This window comes from Ornithorhynchus anatinus, chromosome 2, assembly GCF_004115215.2.
Source record: "Ornithorhynchus anatinus isolate Pmale09 chromosome 2, mOrnAna1.pri.v4, whole genome shotgun sequence".
NCBI lineage: Eukaryota > Metazoa > Chordata > Mammalia > Monotremata > Ornithorhynchidae > Ornithorhynchus > Ornithorhynchus anatinus.
This window is the reverse complement of record NC_041729.1, coordinates 89,116,377-89,131,914: the sequence shown is the minus strand read 5'-3', so window position 1 is coordinate 89,131,914 and position 15,538 is coordinate 89,116,377.

Genomic DNA, 15,538 nt, shown 5'->3' with positions numbered 1-15,538 from the left:
GTATCTACCCCAGAGCTTAAAACAGTGCTTGGCATATAGTAAACTCTTAACAAATACCATTATTATTATTATCTGTGATTGATTTGTGCTACACTGGTTTGCTTTTGCTTTTCAACAGAGCATTTCTATAATGTGGAGGCAGGTTTAGGAAACGCAGTTAAGCTACAGTAGATAGCAGCTTCGATATTTTTGCAAAGGACGATATTTCCTAATAGTCAAAAAAAAAATAATTATAAGGTCGAATGTGGCCACGCATCATCTTAGGGGGGTTTTTTTTTGGCTCTTTTTAACCAAAAACATAATTTTCGTGGAACCAAATGGTTATCTTTAGGGTGGAAATGTTCGAAACTTAATCCCTGGAATAATAGGTTCCATCTTTCTTTGTATTAATGTCTCGGGAATTCTGTTGATGTCTTTTGCTGGTATTTATTTAGATCTTTCCCGGTCAGAATGATGACACTCAGGGGATGGAGGATTTCACAGTGAGACTGAACTCAGTTCCACTACTATTTCCCCATCCCCACTAGGTACTGGGGTACAAAGTGAGATAATGTGATTGACTCAGTGCAAATTATCATCAGTACGGTATAAACAAGTCAAAACGTTCTGCTGGCAATGGGATGTGACCTCCTTTCCATCTTTTGGTGTCAGAGCAATGCTCACCCCCTATGGCCAAGGGCCTGAAAATATTTTTTTATCATTATTTAGCACCTACTATGCGTTAAGTTCCGGGGTAGTTACAAAATAAGCAGATTGGACACAGACCAGTATAAGTAGGGAAGGAATAGGGTTAAATTGCCATTTTACAGGTGAGAAAACTAAGGCGTAGAGAAATTAAGTGACTTGCCCAGGGCCACGGAGCAGAGCAGACGTGTCAGAGCGGGGATTAGGACCCAGGTCCTCTGACTCCCAGGCCCGTGCTCTTTCCACTAGGCAGTGCTGCTTTTATATTTTAATAATAACAATGTTGGTATTTGTTAAGCGCTTACTATGTGCCGAGCACTGTTCTAAGCGCTGGGGTAGACATAGGGGAATCAGGTTGTCCCACGTGGGGCTCACAGTCTTAATCCCCATTTTATCCCATGAGGGAACTGAGGCCCAGAGAAGTTAAGTGACTTGCCCACAGTCACACAGCCGACAAGTGGCAGAGCTGGGATTCGAACTCATGAGCCCTGACTCCAAAGCCCGTGCTCTTTCCACCGAGCCACGCTGCTTCTCGAACAAAGTGTGCAAAGTACACAAGGAATTAGCAACAGCATTGTCTTGGAACTGAAGGGCAACTCACCCACTTAGGTGGAAGTAGATTTACCCTGTGCAGACACGACCAGAATGGGATATGTTAAAAAATTATTGAAATGTGCTACATGCGGCAAAGGTGGCAGGGACTGTCTCTGTCTCTGTTACCGATTTGTCCATTCCAAGCGCTTAATACAGTGCTCTGCACATAGTAAGCGCTCAATAAATATTATCGAATGAATGAATTTTCTTAATTTAGTCATCGATCAGATTTTTCCAGTCATTATTTTAACTAGAGTGAAATTTGGAAATCTTGCTATTTCTGAAAGTTGACCTCTGCCTCGATTACCGGCTTTGAGCCGAATCATAGACAACAAATTAACAGGGTTCATTATGCTTGAGAAACAGCGTGGCTCAGTGGGAAAGATCACGGGCTTAGGAGTCGGAGGTCATGGGTTCTAATCCCGGCTCCGCCGCTTTTCAGCTGCGTGACTTTGGGCAAGTCACTTCACTTCTCGGTGCCTCAGTGACCTCATCTGTAAAATGGGGATGAAGACTGTGAGCCTCAAGTGGGACCGGGAGCCTCACGTCCCGCTTAGAACAGTGCTCGGCACAAAGTAAGTGCTTAAGAAATACCAACATTATTATTATACTTCCTCCTAGAAGTTCAATTTTTTTTTAACCCCCTGGAGACAATCTGTAGTGGTGGAAGTTGATCTGCAGCATGTAAATCTCTCTTACAGCCTCTCCTACCGGCATTCCATTTCTCATCCTCACCCTCCCACCATACTCTCCAGTCCCCTCCTTTCTCAACTCAAGCCTTCAGCTCCCCTCTGGCGGATAATGGAACCGTTAATATTGGAAAAGCCTCAGTTGGCAAAGTGGAAGCCTGGGTTTCTTCCTCTGCGAGACCTGCCAACTAAATCCCGTTGGTTCCACCTTCACAACCTCACTAAAATCCACCCTTTCCTCTACATCCGAACCGCTACCTCATTAATCCAATCACTTATCCTATCCAGCCTTGATTACTGGATCAGCCTCCTTACTGATCTCCCAGCCTCCTGTTTCTCCCTACTCCAGTCCGTACTTCACTCTGCTGCCCGGATCATTTTTCTACAGAAATATTCTGGACGTGTTTCCCCACTCTTCAAGAAACTCCAGTGTTTCCCCCTTCTAGACTGTGAGCCCGTCGTTGGGGAGGGATTGTCTCTACCTGTTGCCGAACTGTACTTGCCAAGCTCTTAGTACAGTGCTCTGCACACAGTAAGCGCTCAATAAGTATGAATGAATGAATCCACCTCCGCTTTTAAAAAAACAACTCCTCCTCACCATTGACTTCAAAGCATTCAGTCACCTTGTCCCCTCCTACGTCATCTTGCTACTCCGCTACTCCAACCCAGCCTGCACACTTCTCTCCTCTAACGCTAACTTTCTCACTGTGCCTCAATCTTGCCTATCTCACGGCCGATCCCTCGCTCATGTCTCGCTTCTGGTCTGGAACGTCGTCCCTCCTCAAATCTAATTTCTCTCCCCCCGTTTCAAAGCCGTAATGAAGGCACATCTCCTCCAAGCACCCTTCTTTGACTGAGCCTTCCTTTCTTCTTCTCTCACTCCCTTGCTCCCTTTATTCATTCCCCCGCCCAGCCCCACAGAATTTATGTACATATCTGTACTCTCCCAAGCGCTTAGTTCAGTGTTTTGTACAAGAACTCAAATATTAGTCATAATAATACATGTAATTTACATTAATGTCTATCCCTCCCTCTAGACTGTAAGCTCACTGTGGACTGTTGTTATATTGTACACTCCCAAATGCTTAGTACAGTGCTCTGCACACAGTAATCCAATCTAATTCCAACTCTAGCACTTGTTTGCTATGTGACCTTTGACAAGTCACTTAACCTCTCTGCACCTCAATTACCTGATCTGTAAAATGGGAATTAAGACTCTGAACCCCAAACTGATTAGCTCGTATCTACCCCAGAGCTAAGAACAGTGCTTGACACAGAGTAAGCGCTCGATATATACCATCATTAATAGTAAGCGCTCAATAAATTGATTGAATGAACCCATCCACACTCCCTTTTCCTTTGTTTTGATTTTATCTTTGTTTTTATGGTATTTAAAAAAAATACCAGGCTGGATCCAAGATAATCAGGTCAGATGCATTAATGGGGATCATAGTCCAAGTGGGAGGGAGAACAGGTATTGAATCACCATTTTACAAGATGAGGAAACTCTATTTAGAGAAATTGAGTGACTTGCCCAAGGTCACACAGTTGGCAAGTAGAGGAGCTGGAGTTAGAACCCAGGTCCTCAGGCTCCCAGACTTATGCTCGTTTCACTAGATCACACTGCTTCCTAGTGGTGTCCCTGATGGACAGATCACAGACCTCATACTCAAAGGATCTGGGTTCTAATCCTGACTGCCGCTTGCCAGTTGTGTGACCTTGGGCAATTCACTTCTCTGGGCCCATGTTTACTCATCTGCAAAACGGGGATTGGGTATCTGTTCTCCCTCCCCCTTAGACTGTAAGATCCATGTGAGATGGGGATTGTGTGAAACCTGATTATCTTCATTTACCCCAGCACTTAGTACGGTGATTGGTATATAATAAATGCTTATCCACGATTATTAGTAGTGCATTCTACACTTCATAGACTCCTTGCTGGCTTTCAGCTCTCACATCTAATTAACTGCTCAATTCTGTTGACTTTTCTTCTAAATCATTTTCCAGATCTGTCTCTTGCCACTCAAGCAGCCACCATACTGGCTCAAACACTCTTCAAGTCTTGGTTAGGGCTACAGTATCCCCATCTTCAAAGCCCTCTTAAAATCCCGCCTTCCCCAGTTAATTCCCAATACCTCATCATATCAATCCAATAGCCCCTATCAATTTATGAGTGATACCCCTCCTCAGTCCTTCTGCATCCCTATATGCAATTATTCTGGCATTTCATCCTGTCATATTTTACTTCTTACGTTCGCTTTTCCTACTTCTACTTTTTGTAAATATTTTCTCTGAATGTAAGGCCCTCGAGGTAAGAGACCATCTCTGTGGCTTCTGCTGTACTTTCCCCAAGTCCTTAATACAGTGCATTGCACCGAGTAGGTGCTCAGTACATATCATTAGACTGTAAGCCCGTCAATGGGCAGGGACTGTCTCTATCTGTTGCCGAATTGTACATTCCAGGCGCTTAGTACAGTGCTCTGCACATAGTAAGCGCTCGTGGGCAGGGAACGTGTCTACCAACTCTGTTAAATTATACTCTCCCAAGGGCTTAGTACTGTGCTCCGCACACAGTGCTCGATAAATACAATTGATGGATCATTACGGCAGCGGAGCGGGGCAGCCCTGGGGGAAAGGGGAAAAGATGTGGTTTCTATTTCCAGGCCACCCCTCATCCAGTAGTTCCATCCAGTATATCATTAATAGTATTTATTTATTATTATAATTATATAATTTATATATATAGAATTATTATTAAAATACTAGTTCATTTTTGAAGCTATAACTCTAGATCAGAACAGGCTATCAGTGACTTTTATGATAGTCACCTCAGGCCTCTCCAGAGTATTCCACGGCATAGGAGCTGTGCTTTAGACCACAGTTCTGTGTGGATCCCTACAGTAACCGTTACTTGCAGTTTTGAAGCAGCGACCCTGACTAGAGTTCATTATGCTTGCAATAAGTGACTTAAACATGATTATCAGCGTTAAATAGTCCCTCTCTAAAAGACTCATCGTCCTACCATTTTGAAGAACTCAGTGTTTATCCTACCTCTTGTGGGGAAGAAGAAGTGTCCTTTCTAAGTCCTTTGCGTTGTAACCTGGAAGGTTCTTAAAGGATCTTGGTTTCATCTTGAGTAAAACAATGTCTATTTTCCTCTTTTCTGTAAGAGGCCTTCCCCAACTAAGTCCTTATTTCTTGTTTTCCTGCTCCCTCTTGCATCTTTCGATCATATTTTTTGAGAGCGTACTACAGAGCTCTTGGGCAAGTACAAAGCAACAGTAAACATTCCCTGCCCACAACAAGCTTACAGTGTAGCTGGGGGAGACAGACATTAGTAGAAATGAATTACAGATACGTACATAAATGCTGCGAGGCTGGGGTGGGGGAAATGAATAAAGGGAACAAGTCAGGGTGACCCAGAAGGGAGTGGGAGAAGAGGAGACGGGGGCTTAGTCAGGGAAGGCCTCTTGGAGGAGATGGGCCTTTAATAAGGCTTTGAAGAGAGGGAGATTTGGATTTGTCGGATTTGGGGAGGGAGGGTATTCTGGGCCAGAGGCAGTATGTGGGCGAGGGGTAGGCGGAGAGCTAGACGTGATTGAGGCACAGCGAGAAGGTTAGCAGTAGAGGAACCAAGTGTGAGGCTGGATTGTGGTGGAGAGTAGTGAGAGGAGGTAAGAGAGGGCAAGGAGTGCTTCAAAACCAATGGTGAGGAGCTTTTGTTTGATACAGAGGTGAGCGGGCAACCACTGGAGTCTTTTGAGGAATGGGGAAACATGTCCTGAACGTTTCTGTAGAAAAATGAACAGGGCAGCAGAGTGAACTATGGACTGGAGACTGTAAGCCCGTGACCTGGCAGGGACTGTTATCTGTTGCCGATTTGTACATCCCTAGCATTTAGTACAGTGCTCTGCACATAGTAAGCGCTCAATAAATGCTATTGAATGAGAGGCAGGAGGCTGGGAGGTCAGCAAGGAGGCTGATGCGGTAATCCAGGTATGATAGAATGAGTTTTTGTCCGTCTGTCTCCCCTGATTAGACTGTGAGCCCGTCAATGGGCAGGGACTGTCTCCATCTGTTGCCGAATTGTCCATTCCAAGGGCTTAGTACAGTGCTCTGCATATAGTAAGCGCTCAATAAATACTATTGAATGAATGAATGAGTGATGTGAACATAACTTTATTAACATTAACATTAGCAGTTTCAGCGGAGAGGAAAGGCTGTGTGTCTGACGTTTTGTGACACGGTTCCACCCACAGAAGCCGGGTTGATTCATTCTAGGTCATTGTAGGCATCTAGAAGCAGAGCAGTCTTAAGAAATTCACCTGGGTCCAGAGCCTCCCCAATATGCGGCTTCCTCCTGGTTCTAGAACTGAGAAGCGGCATGGCCTAGTGGCAAGAACACGGACTTGGGAGTCAGAGGTCATGGGTTCTACTCCCGACTGCCCCTTGTCTGCCGTGTGATCTTGGGGAGGTCGCTTTACTTCTCCGTGCCTCAGTTACCTCCTCTGTAAAATGAGGATTGAGACTGTGAGCCCCACATGGGACAGGGCCTGGGTTCAAACTGATTTGCTTATCTCCACCCCCAGTGCCTAATATAGTGCCTGGCACATAGTAAGCGCTTAACGAATACCTTAATTAGGATTATTTATTGAGTGCTTACTGTGTGCATTAGGGACTACGTACAGCAGCAAGGTCAAGGAGAATTAGGATGGAGTTGGGGCCATTAGATTTGGTAAGGAGGTAGACACTGTGGTGAAGTTAAGGGATGGAGTGGGGAAAATAGAGAGGCCTAAAGAGAGAGTGATTGGGTCAGGTTAGTGGTTGGGGATTCATTCATTCAATATTATTTAATGAGCGCTTACTATGTGCAGAGCACCGTACTAAGCGCTTGGAATGTACAAATCGGTAACAGAGACGGTCCCTGCCCTTTGACGGGCTCACAGTCTAATCGGGGGAGAGAGACGGACAAGAACAATAGCCACAGGCTTCATTTTAGATGGTAATAATGATAAAGATAATATACTTATGGTATTTAAGCGCTTATCATGCACAAGGCCCTGTACTAAGCTCTGGGGTCAGTGCAAGCAAATCAGGTGGGACACAGTCCCTGTCCTGCCTGGGGCTCACAGTCTTAATCCCCATTTTGCAGATGAAGTAATTGAGGCCCACAGAAGTGAAGCGACTTGCCCAAAGTCACACAGCTGACAAGTGGCAGAGCTGGGATTAGAACCCAGGCCCTTCTGACTCCCAGGCCCGTACTTCATCCACCAGGCCATGCTGCTTCCCAAGATACTGGGGTGGGGTGACATCGGGGTGGATTCGGGCGACTGAGCCGGGGGAGTGCGTGGAAGGGGATGGCTGGTTTGCGTTGACGGCAAGGGAGGAGAACGGGGGTGTGGCGAGCAGAGGGTTGGGCCGGGGAGCCGATGGCGAACTTCCGAAACCTTGAGGTCTGCAGTCCTGTCCCTGGGCCCGGAGTGGCTGCATCTGCCCAAAGTCCAGGCCGGTGTCAGAGGCCGGATGAACAACTGGCTGGAAGTTGAAGACGGAGGCTGTTGCTAGATTTCCACCCTCCCCAGGAAAATACACGGTGACGTGGAGAAGATCTGTGTGCCTTCATTTTTGATCCATGGGTATTAGCTTCACATTTGGCATTTGGAGAAAAATCACTATTGGCATTTCAAATTGTTCTGTGTGAAGAAGACACTATACAAAGGAAGATAATAATGTTGGTATTTGTTAAGCGCTTACTACGTGCAGAGCACTGTTCTAAGCGCTGGGGGAGATACAGGGGAATGAGGTTGTCCCACGTGAGGCTCACAGTCTTCATCCCCATTTTACAGATGAGGGAATTGAGGCACAGAGAAGTAAAGTGACTTGCCCACAGTCACACAGCTGACATGGGGCAGAGGCGGGATTCGAACCCATGACCTCTGACTCCCAAGCCCGGGCTCTTTCCACTGAGCCACGCTGCTTCTCTGAAGATATGAGTATGAATCTAAGGCAGCCTCTTAGTTGCATCTGAACACCATACTTGAGACAGGGCACGAGTACCACAAGCAGAAGGACTTGGCTAAACTCGGTGTGTACATTTTTGAGAAATCAGCAGCAGAATTCCATGTCAAGAATTCTCAGCATCAGAGGATAAAGGGATGAAGATTCAACTCCCATTTAATCATCTGTAAAGACAAGAGGACCGAGCAATTTTATTGATCCACAACTAGAGCCGGGAGGGAAATGGTAAGAACTGAGGCTGCCTGAATTTAATCGATTCACTGGTGGCTATGCACTTGATCTAACTGGTGTTGGATGAAAGAGGGTTAAGCGATCCCCAAAGAATTTTTGTTTTCTGTGCCTCGAAAATGAAAGGTCAAAATGTTTTGATGATGCTGTGGTGACCGTTTCTCACAAAAAAATCAAACTTTTTCTCAAGTCCAATCCTTTCGTTTCTAAGAAAATAAGAATCTTTGTTTCCGAAGAAAATCTTTTGTTCCTGTTAGACGTTTTCTGGAGATCTTTTTAGGAGACTTAATCATCTTTTCAAAAGCAGTGATAGCAGCAAAGCGTGAGAATTCTGGCTTCAGTTGGGGAATACTTGACTAGAGGATAAAGTCTTTGTTTTTCCTGAAACGGAGGTTCACACTCAAACTTCACCTATTCTGTATGAGAAATTATCAAGCCTTCAAAAATTGCAAGTGCAATTATTAAGCTTTCATTCACAAAATTAGATTTTTAAAAAATCACGCTAGTCACCTGTGAATCTCTGAATCTTGGTTCATGGCTTGAGCATCGATTCTCAAAAAATAGTAACTGTGGTATGTATTAAGAGCTTACTGTGTGCCAGTCACTGTACTAAGCGCTGGGGTGAATACAAGCAAAAAGGGTTGGACCCAATCCCTGATCCATGTGGGGTTCACAGTCTCAATCCCCATTTTACAGATGAGGTAACTGAGGCAGAGCGAAGTGAATACAGTGACTTAGAAAGAGAAAAAAATTAAATCGTGGACGATTATTTAGGAAGGAATGAAAGGCCGTTCTCCAAATAAGCACTACAGAGTTTCTGAGATGAACATTCAGGATGGTTCACCACTGGTGGCCTGTTTCACTTAATTTAATTTTAAAATACACTGTAAAATCAAGGTCTTGAGCGTTAGTGTTTATTCAGCCATGCCATTATGCTTTTCACAAGAGGAAAGTGTTTGGAATTTTCCAAACCACGGTCTGATTCTATTTGGCCACTATTTTCACTCAACAAAATACACCCCCGAGGCTTTTCTCAGGCATCAGTCATTTCCCCATTGTAATAGCACCTATTGCAGATCCACATTTCTCCGCACTGGCAAATGAAGAGATGAGTAGCCAGCCTCCCCCATATGGCTGCTTTTCTACGGTTAACTCACTATGAACCGTTTGTGAATCAGCTTTTAAACTTACAGGGTCTTTCGAAGTAAGGAAGGAACTATATATGTACGATTCAGCAAATTACTATATCGGCATGAATTTCGCTCCTGGGAAAAAAAACATGCGTGTTCTTAATCCAATGATCAGCCATCTGGTGCATAAAAATGAAATTGGAAGTAGTAAGACTGAAAGACGTTTCAAAGAATGAATCTACTCTCCATATGCCCTTGGCACTTGAGGAATTCAGGCTCAGCAGGGTGGCCACTCATCTGAACAAAAAGTTGTCACTCTAGGCTTCAAGGATGTCCATAACCTTGCCCCCTCCTTCCTCTCCTCCCTTCTCTCTTTCCACCGCCCACCCCGCACGCTCCGCTCCTCCGCCGCCCACCACCTCACCGTCCCCCGTTCTCGCCCGTCCCGCCGTCGACCCCTGGGCCACGTCCTCCCGCGGTCCCGGAACGCCCTCCCTCCTCACCTCCGCCCAACTGATTCTCTTCCCCTCTTCGAAACCCTACTTAAAGCTCACCTCCTTCAGGAGGCCTTCCCAGACTGAGCTCCCCTTTTCCCTCTGCTCCCTCTACCCCCCTTCACCTCTCCGCAGCTAAGCCCTCTTTTCCCCCCTTTCCCTCTGCTCCTCCTCCTCTCCCTTCCCCTCAGCACTCGTCCGCTCAACTGTATATATCTTCATCACCCTATTTATTTTGTTAATGAGATGTACATCACCTTGATTCTATTTATTTGCTATCGTTTTAATGAGACGTTCATCCCCTCGATTCTATTTATTGCCATTGTTCTTGTCCGTCCGTCTCCCCCGATTAGACCGTGAGCCCGTCAGAGGGCAGGGACTGTCTCTGTTACCCATTTGTCCATTCCAAGTGCTCAGTACAGTGCTCTGCACATAGTAAGCGCTCAATAAATGCTATCGAATGAATGAATTAATCTGGTTTTATACTGGACGGTCTGGTTGTCCGCTGACCTGTCCTCGGTCTGCTTCTCATACGAGATTGGAAGCTGGCTGAAATCTAGGTTTTGAGCCTCCCTCTGCTGCGGCTCCTGCCGCCAAGTTCAGGAGCTGATGAGGTGCCGGTGTTCACATGGTCCAGGAAGCAGAACACAAAGGCTCTAGAGGAAGTAGAGGGGCCAGGGGAAAGACTCTAAGATCGGACACGTGTGACGCGATGATGTTTAGCGTTGAGGACGGGGAGAGCCATCAGCGGCTACCCTCCCTCCATAGGATGCCTCTGACCTGAGGGAGCCTCACTAAGGACAAAGGGAATGGTTCATAGGGCTCCATTGGCAGAGGAGAAGCAGCCTGGCTCAGTGGAAAGAGCACGGGTTTTGGAGTCAGAGGTCATGGGTTCGAATCCCGGCTCGGCCACTTGTCAGCTGTGTGACTGGGGGCGAGTCACTTCACTTCTCTGGGCCTCAGTTCCCTCATCTGTAAAATGGGGATTAAGACTGTGAGCCCCACGTGGGACAACCTGATTCCCCTGTGTCTCCCCAGCGCTTAGAACAGTGCTCTGCACATAGTAAGCGCTTAACAAATACCAACATTATTATTATTATTATTAGGAGGCCCATGGACCCTAATGCCCCCTCCCCCTCTGCCCCCTGGGGAGATCCTGTGGAGATTTGGGCCAGAGCAGGCCCCCTGGTTGTTTGTTCCCAGATAGAGAACCTTTTATTGACCTTTCCTCCCTCTCTTATACCCACTAGATTGGTGACAGAGTATCAGGGCAAGGACCAGCTTACTCCAGTTTTGTCTTTGCCCGGAGCTGGAAACCTCAGGGCACATGGGTTCCCTGTCTAACTGGGCCCTGTGTTCTATCTTATCCTCCCATCCCCATTGGGAAGTTGAGTTTGAGGCCCATCCTCTGGGCCTTGCCCCTCTCCCCCCACCCCGTGATCAAGAAAAGAACTCTTCATCTTCTCACTCTTACCCTGCCCTCTCCCTGACTTTCTCATCACTTTAGATAGTACCTCCATCCTCGTCTCACAAGCCCATAACCATGGCATTAACCTCTGGTCTGTAAGCTCCCGTGAGTTTGTCATGGGCAGGGATTGTCATTTTATTGTTGTATTGTACTTTCCCAAGTGCTTAGTACGGTGCTCTGCACTCAGTAAGCACTTACGAGCAATCGAATTCATTCAATCCTATTTAGTGAGTGCTTACTGTGCGCAGAGCACTGTACTAAGTGCTTGGAAAGTACAATTCAGCAACAGATAGAGACAACCCCTACGCAACAATGAGCCCACAGTCTACAAGATCCAGAGACACAAGTCCCCCAGAGGCCACCACATCAATCAGTCGTCTGCACTGATTGCTTACTATATGCAGAGCACTGTACTAAGTGTTTGGGAGAGCACCAAGCAACAAAATCAGCAGGCCCGCTTCCTGGCCGTAAAGAGTTTACAGTCCAGAGGGGGAGACGGATACAGAGGCCCCCAGTGAGACGATGGAAAGACGTGCGACTGGGGAGGAATCCGCCCCGCACTCTCTGCCTCCACGGCTGTGCAAGGTGGAAGATGCCCACTGAGTCTGCTCGCCGGCCTGGGCCCCTGCGGGAAGAGCCTGGGGCTGTGTTGGGCAGAACCAGGACTCTGCCGTTCCCCAGTCTGCCACTCACGCTAACTCTTGCTTACCTGAATTGAATGAACTGTGGGCCGGGAAAGTGTGCACTTTGTACAGTCCTTTGCACACATCAGCTGTGTGACTGTGGGCGAGTCACTTAACTTCTCTGTGCCTCAGTGACCTCATCTGTAAAATGGGGATTAACTGTGAGCCTCACGGGGGACAACCTGATTATCCTGTATCTACCCCAGCGCTTAGAACAGTGCTCTGCACATAAGAAGCGCTTAACAAATACCAACGTCATCATTAAGCACACAATAAATACCACTGATTGATTATCCTCTACTCAGTCTGTCACCAAATACTGTCAAACCATCACAACGATGCTAAAATCTACCGTTTCCTCTCCATCCATCCGGCCTCCTTGCCGACCTCCCTGCCAAATGTTTCTCCCCACTTTAGTCCATGCTTCACTCTGCTGCCCAGATCATTTTTCTACAGAACCGTTCAGTCCATGTTTCCCCACTCCTCAAGAACCTCCATTAGCTGCCTCACCTCAGTATGTTTGAGTGGCTGAATAAAAGGAAGTGCTGAGCTCTCCAGAAATGGACAGTTGTTTTGGTATTTTTGTACAAGTCAAGGTATCTGCTTGTATAGGTAAATCATTTTTATTGCCGTTGTTGTTTTCTTATTTCCTGACTGGGAGCTTATAAGCATTATTTGCAAAGGAAAAAATATGTTTAATATGCAGGGGCTGGAGGATCAGTAAAGGGGTGTTGTGCATTCTCTAGGACTGTCAATGGCCACTTTTATAGAGTTTGTAGTCCAGAAGAGAAGAAGCATGTAAAACCCTGCCTGTAATTCTTCTAGACTGACTAAATCACTGCTGAGGCATTGGCCTGGTTCCCTAAAGAAAGCCCTAAAATGCTCTTTCACAGTCTGTGGCCTCTCTAGGGCACTGGAGTGTAAGCTCAGTGGCTTAGCCCCCCTGGAGGAATATTCATGTTCATATTTTGTCTCCCGTCAGGCTTCCCGTCCAGTTCTGCTGCTACACTCTCACTTCTGTTCCCTGGACACTTCCTTTCATCCATTCACTATCTCAGTCTTTTTTTCCCTTGTGAATCCTTCTCTTTTCTTGCCCTGGAGAACTTCAGGTTTTCTTGGGTTTGGGAGATGGCAGAGAAAGGGAAGCAGCGAGGCCTGGCGGATAAAGCAGGGCTCGAAAGTCAGAAAGACCCGGGTTCTAATCCTGGCTCCGCCACTTGTCTGCGGCGTGACCTTGAGCAAGCCATTTTACTTCTCTGGGTCTCAGTTCTCTCATCTGTAAAGTGGGGATAAAGACTGTGAGCTTCATGTAGGACATGGACTGTGTCCCACCTAGTTAACTGGTATCCACCCAGTGCTTAGCACAGAACCTGGCACATTATAAGCAGTGAACAGATACTATTACAGGAGGAAGAGAGAGGGGAACACAGGGAAGTGACAGGGAAGTCAACTGCTCTTTGACCAATGCTGAGGATTTGGAAAGGATCAAATGTAGATAGGACGGCCGGAAGATGCTCAGGGCATGACAAACTCCTGCCAGCAGTGATCCCCAAAACTCAAGTTCAGCGGGCACTTATCACAGATGATCCAGTAGGTTTTTTAAAAAATTGAATTAATAATAGTAATAACGGTGGTATTTGTTAAGTGCTTACTATGTGCAAAGCACTGTTTTAAGCGCTGGGGGGATACAAGGTGATCAGGTTGTCCCACGTCCCACAGTCTTAATTCCCATTTTACAGATGAGGTAACTGAGGCCCAGAGAAGTGAAGTGGCGTGGCTTGCCCAAAGTCACACAGCTGACAAGCAGCAGAGCTGGAATTAGAACCCTTGACCTCCGTCTCCCAAGCCCGGCCTCTTTCCACTGAGCCACGCTGCTTCTCCTATACTTACTACATGCCAGGCACTGTACTAAACGCCAGGCTAGATAAAAGTTATCAGGTTGTATGCATTCCCTGTCCCGTATGGGGCTCACAGTTTTAGTCCCCATTTTACGGATGCAATAGCTGAGGCACAGAGAAGTGACGTAAGTGACTTGCCCAAAGTCACACCGCAGGCAAGTGGTGGAGCTGGGATTAGAACCCAGGTCCTTCTGACTCCCAGGCCCATGTTTGCCAACTATAGGGAGCGTCAAACTTCACAGTACCTGAGACCCATAAATGGCAGCCGGCTCCACTTGTCTCTGTATCTCTCTGTCTTTCTGTCTGTCTCTGTCCCTCTCGCTATTCAGACATATATGTCTTTCTCTCACATACACGCAATTAGTCTGCCCTTGGTCGTGCTTGGGTATCCTAAATGACCAGGGAAAGGTGGTGGTGTGAAGTGGGACCAAGACTAGGAGGATGTAATTCTTCATCTGTGCCCAGAGTGTGGAAATTGTAACTAGCAGTGCTTAATGCGGCCTGGGATTGCTCTCTGAGCTCTACCCCCTGACACCGCTTCTATCACCAACGTTTTGGGCACAGTGGGGACCAAGAGAGGGGGGAGGCAGGAGAGATGAGAGGGTTTGAAGATCCGAAGACGGTGGAAGACCTACTATCCCAGACCTAGTCCTCTCCCTACCTAGAGGTTCTGGGATTATGTCCAGAGTTGTGGGGCTAAACCCTGGCACAAATTAAGCCTTGGTAATTATCTTTTTTCCGGTGACTCTGAAGGGGAAGCAAGGCATGCCCAATGAGACCCGGCAGGAAACGCCGAGGTGCCGACTTTAAACAAACCTATTGGTTTAGTGAGGCCCAACTGACTAGGAACACTCTGGCCAAGGAACGTCAGGTGGGTTGAAAATGGGGGGAATAGTTTAGAACAGGTAGGGGAATAGCCCCCCTCGAAGAAAGTTTAAATTGGAAATCAAAAGCTGTGTGAGGCGCTATGAGAGGTAGGCATTGCTCTGAGTCTGTTTAGTGGAACAAAGTTATTATTTGCACTCGAAAAAAAAAAAAAGCCTCGTGTGCCCTTTGCTCATTTCCTTTGCAGTTATTTTCTTACCCAATATGCTGAACTGTGGCTTTATTATTGGGGGATATGGTTCATGTCTTTGTTAGCAGTGGATTCAAGCTATTGCCAACTGGGCAGAAAGCCAATGGCAGCTGCTGCCATAAGCTCCCATTTAAATCTTCTTGAAAGAAAAGACCTTGCCCGTGGTTTTCCTGATGAGACTGTTGACTGAGGGATTACATTTGATCTATTATATATGAAATGAGAGAAAGGGTTAGAGAGTGCGGTTGGAGAAGGAGGTGAATGGGAGCCCGTGGGGCTCTCTGAAGTCCTCTGACATTTTTAGAGAGATCCGTCTTTCGCTACCGCACTCCAGATGATCACGTTGGATATTTATTTGGTTAGGTTTCTGGAGGGGTTGTTCTCAGGGAAGCCGAAGGGAGAACTTAAAACAGAGAAAATCTAGCACTTAAATATGGAGGAACCGGGTTCATAAATGTCTCCCCTCTCCCCCGGTTCCCCCGCTCCGCTTCAGGTTCCCCGGGACGCAGGTGACGCGGGCTCAGTCCCGCTCCCCGTGCCGGGGTAAGTTGCCCGGAGTTCTGTCGACGGGGCAGGA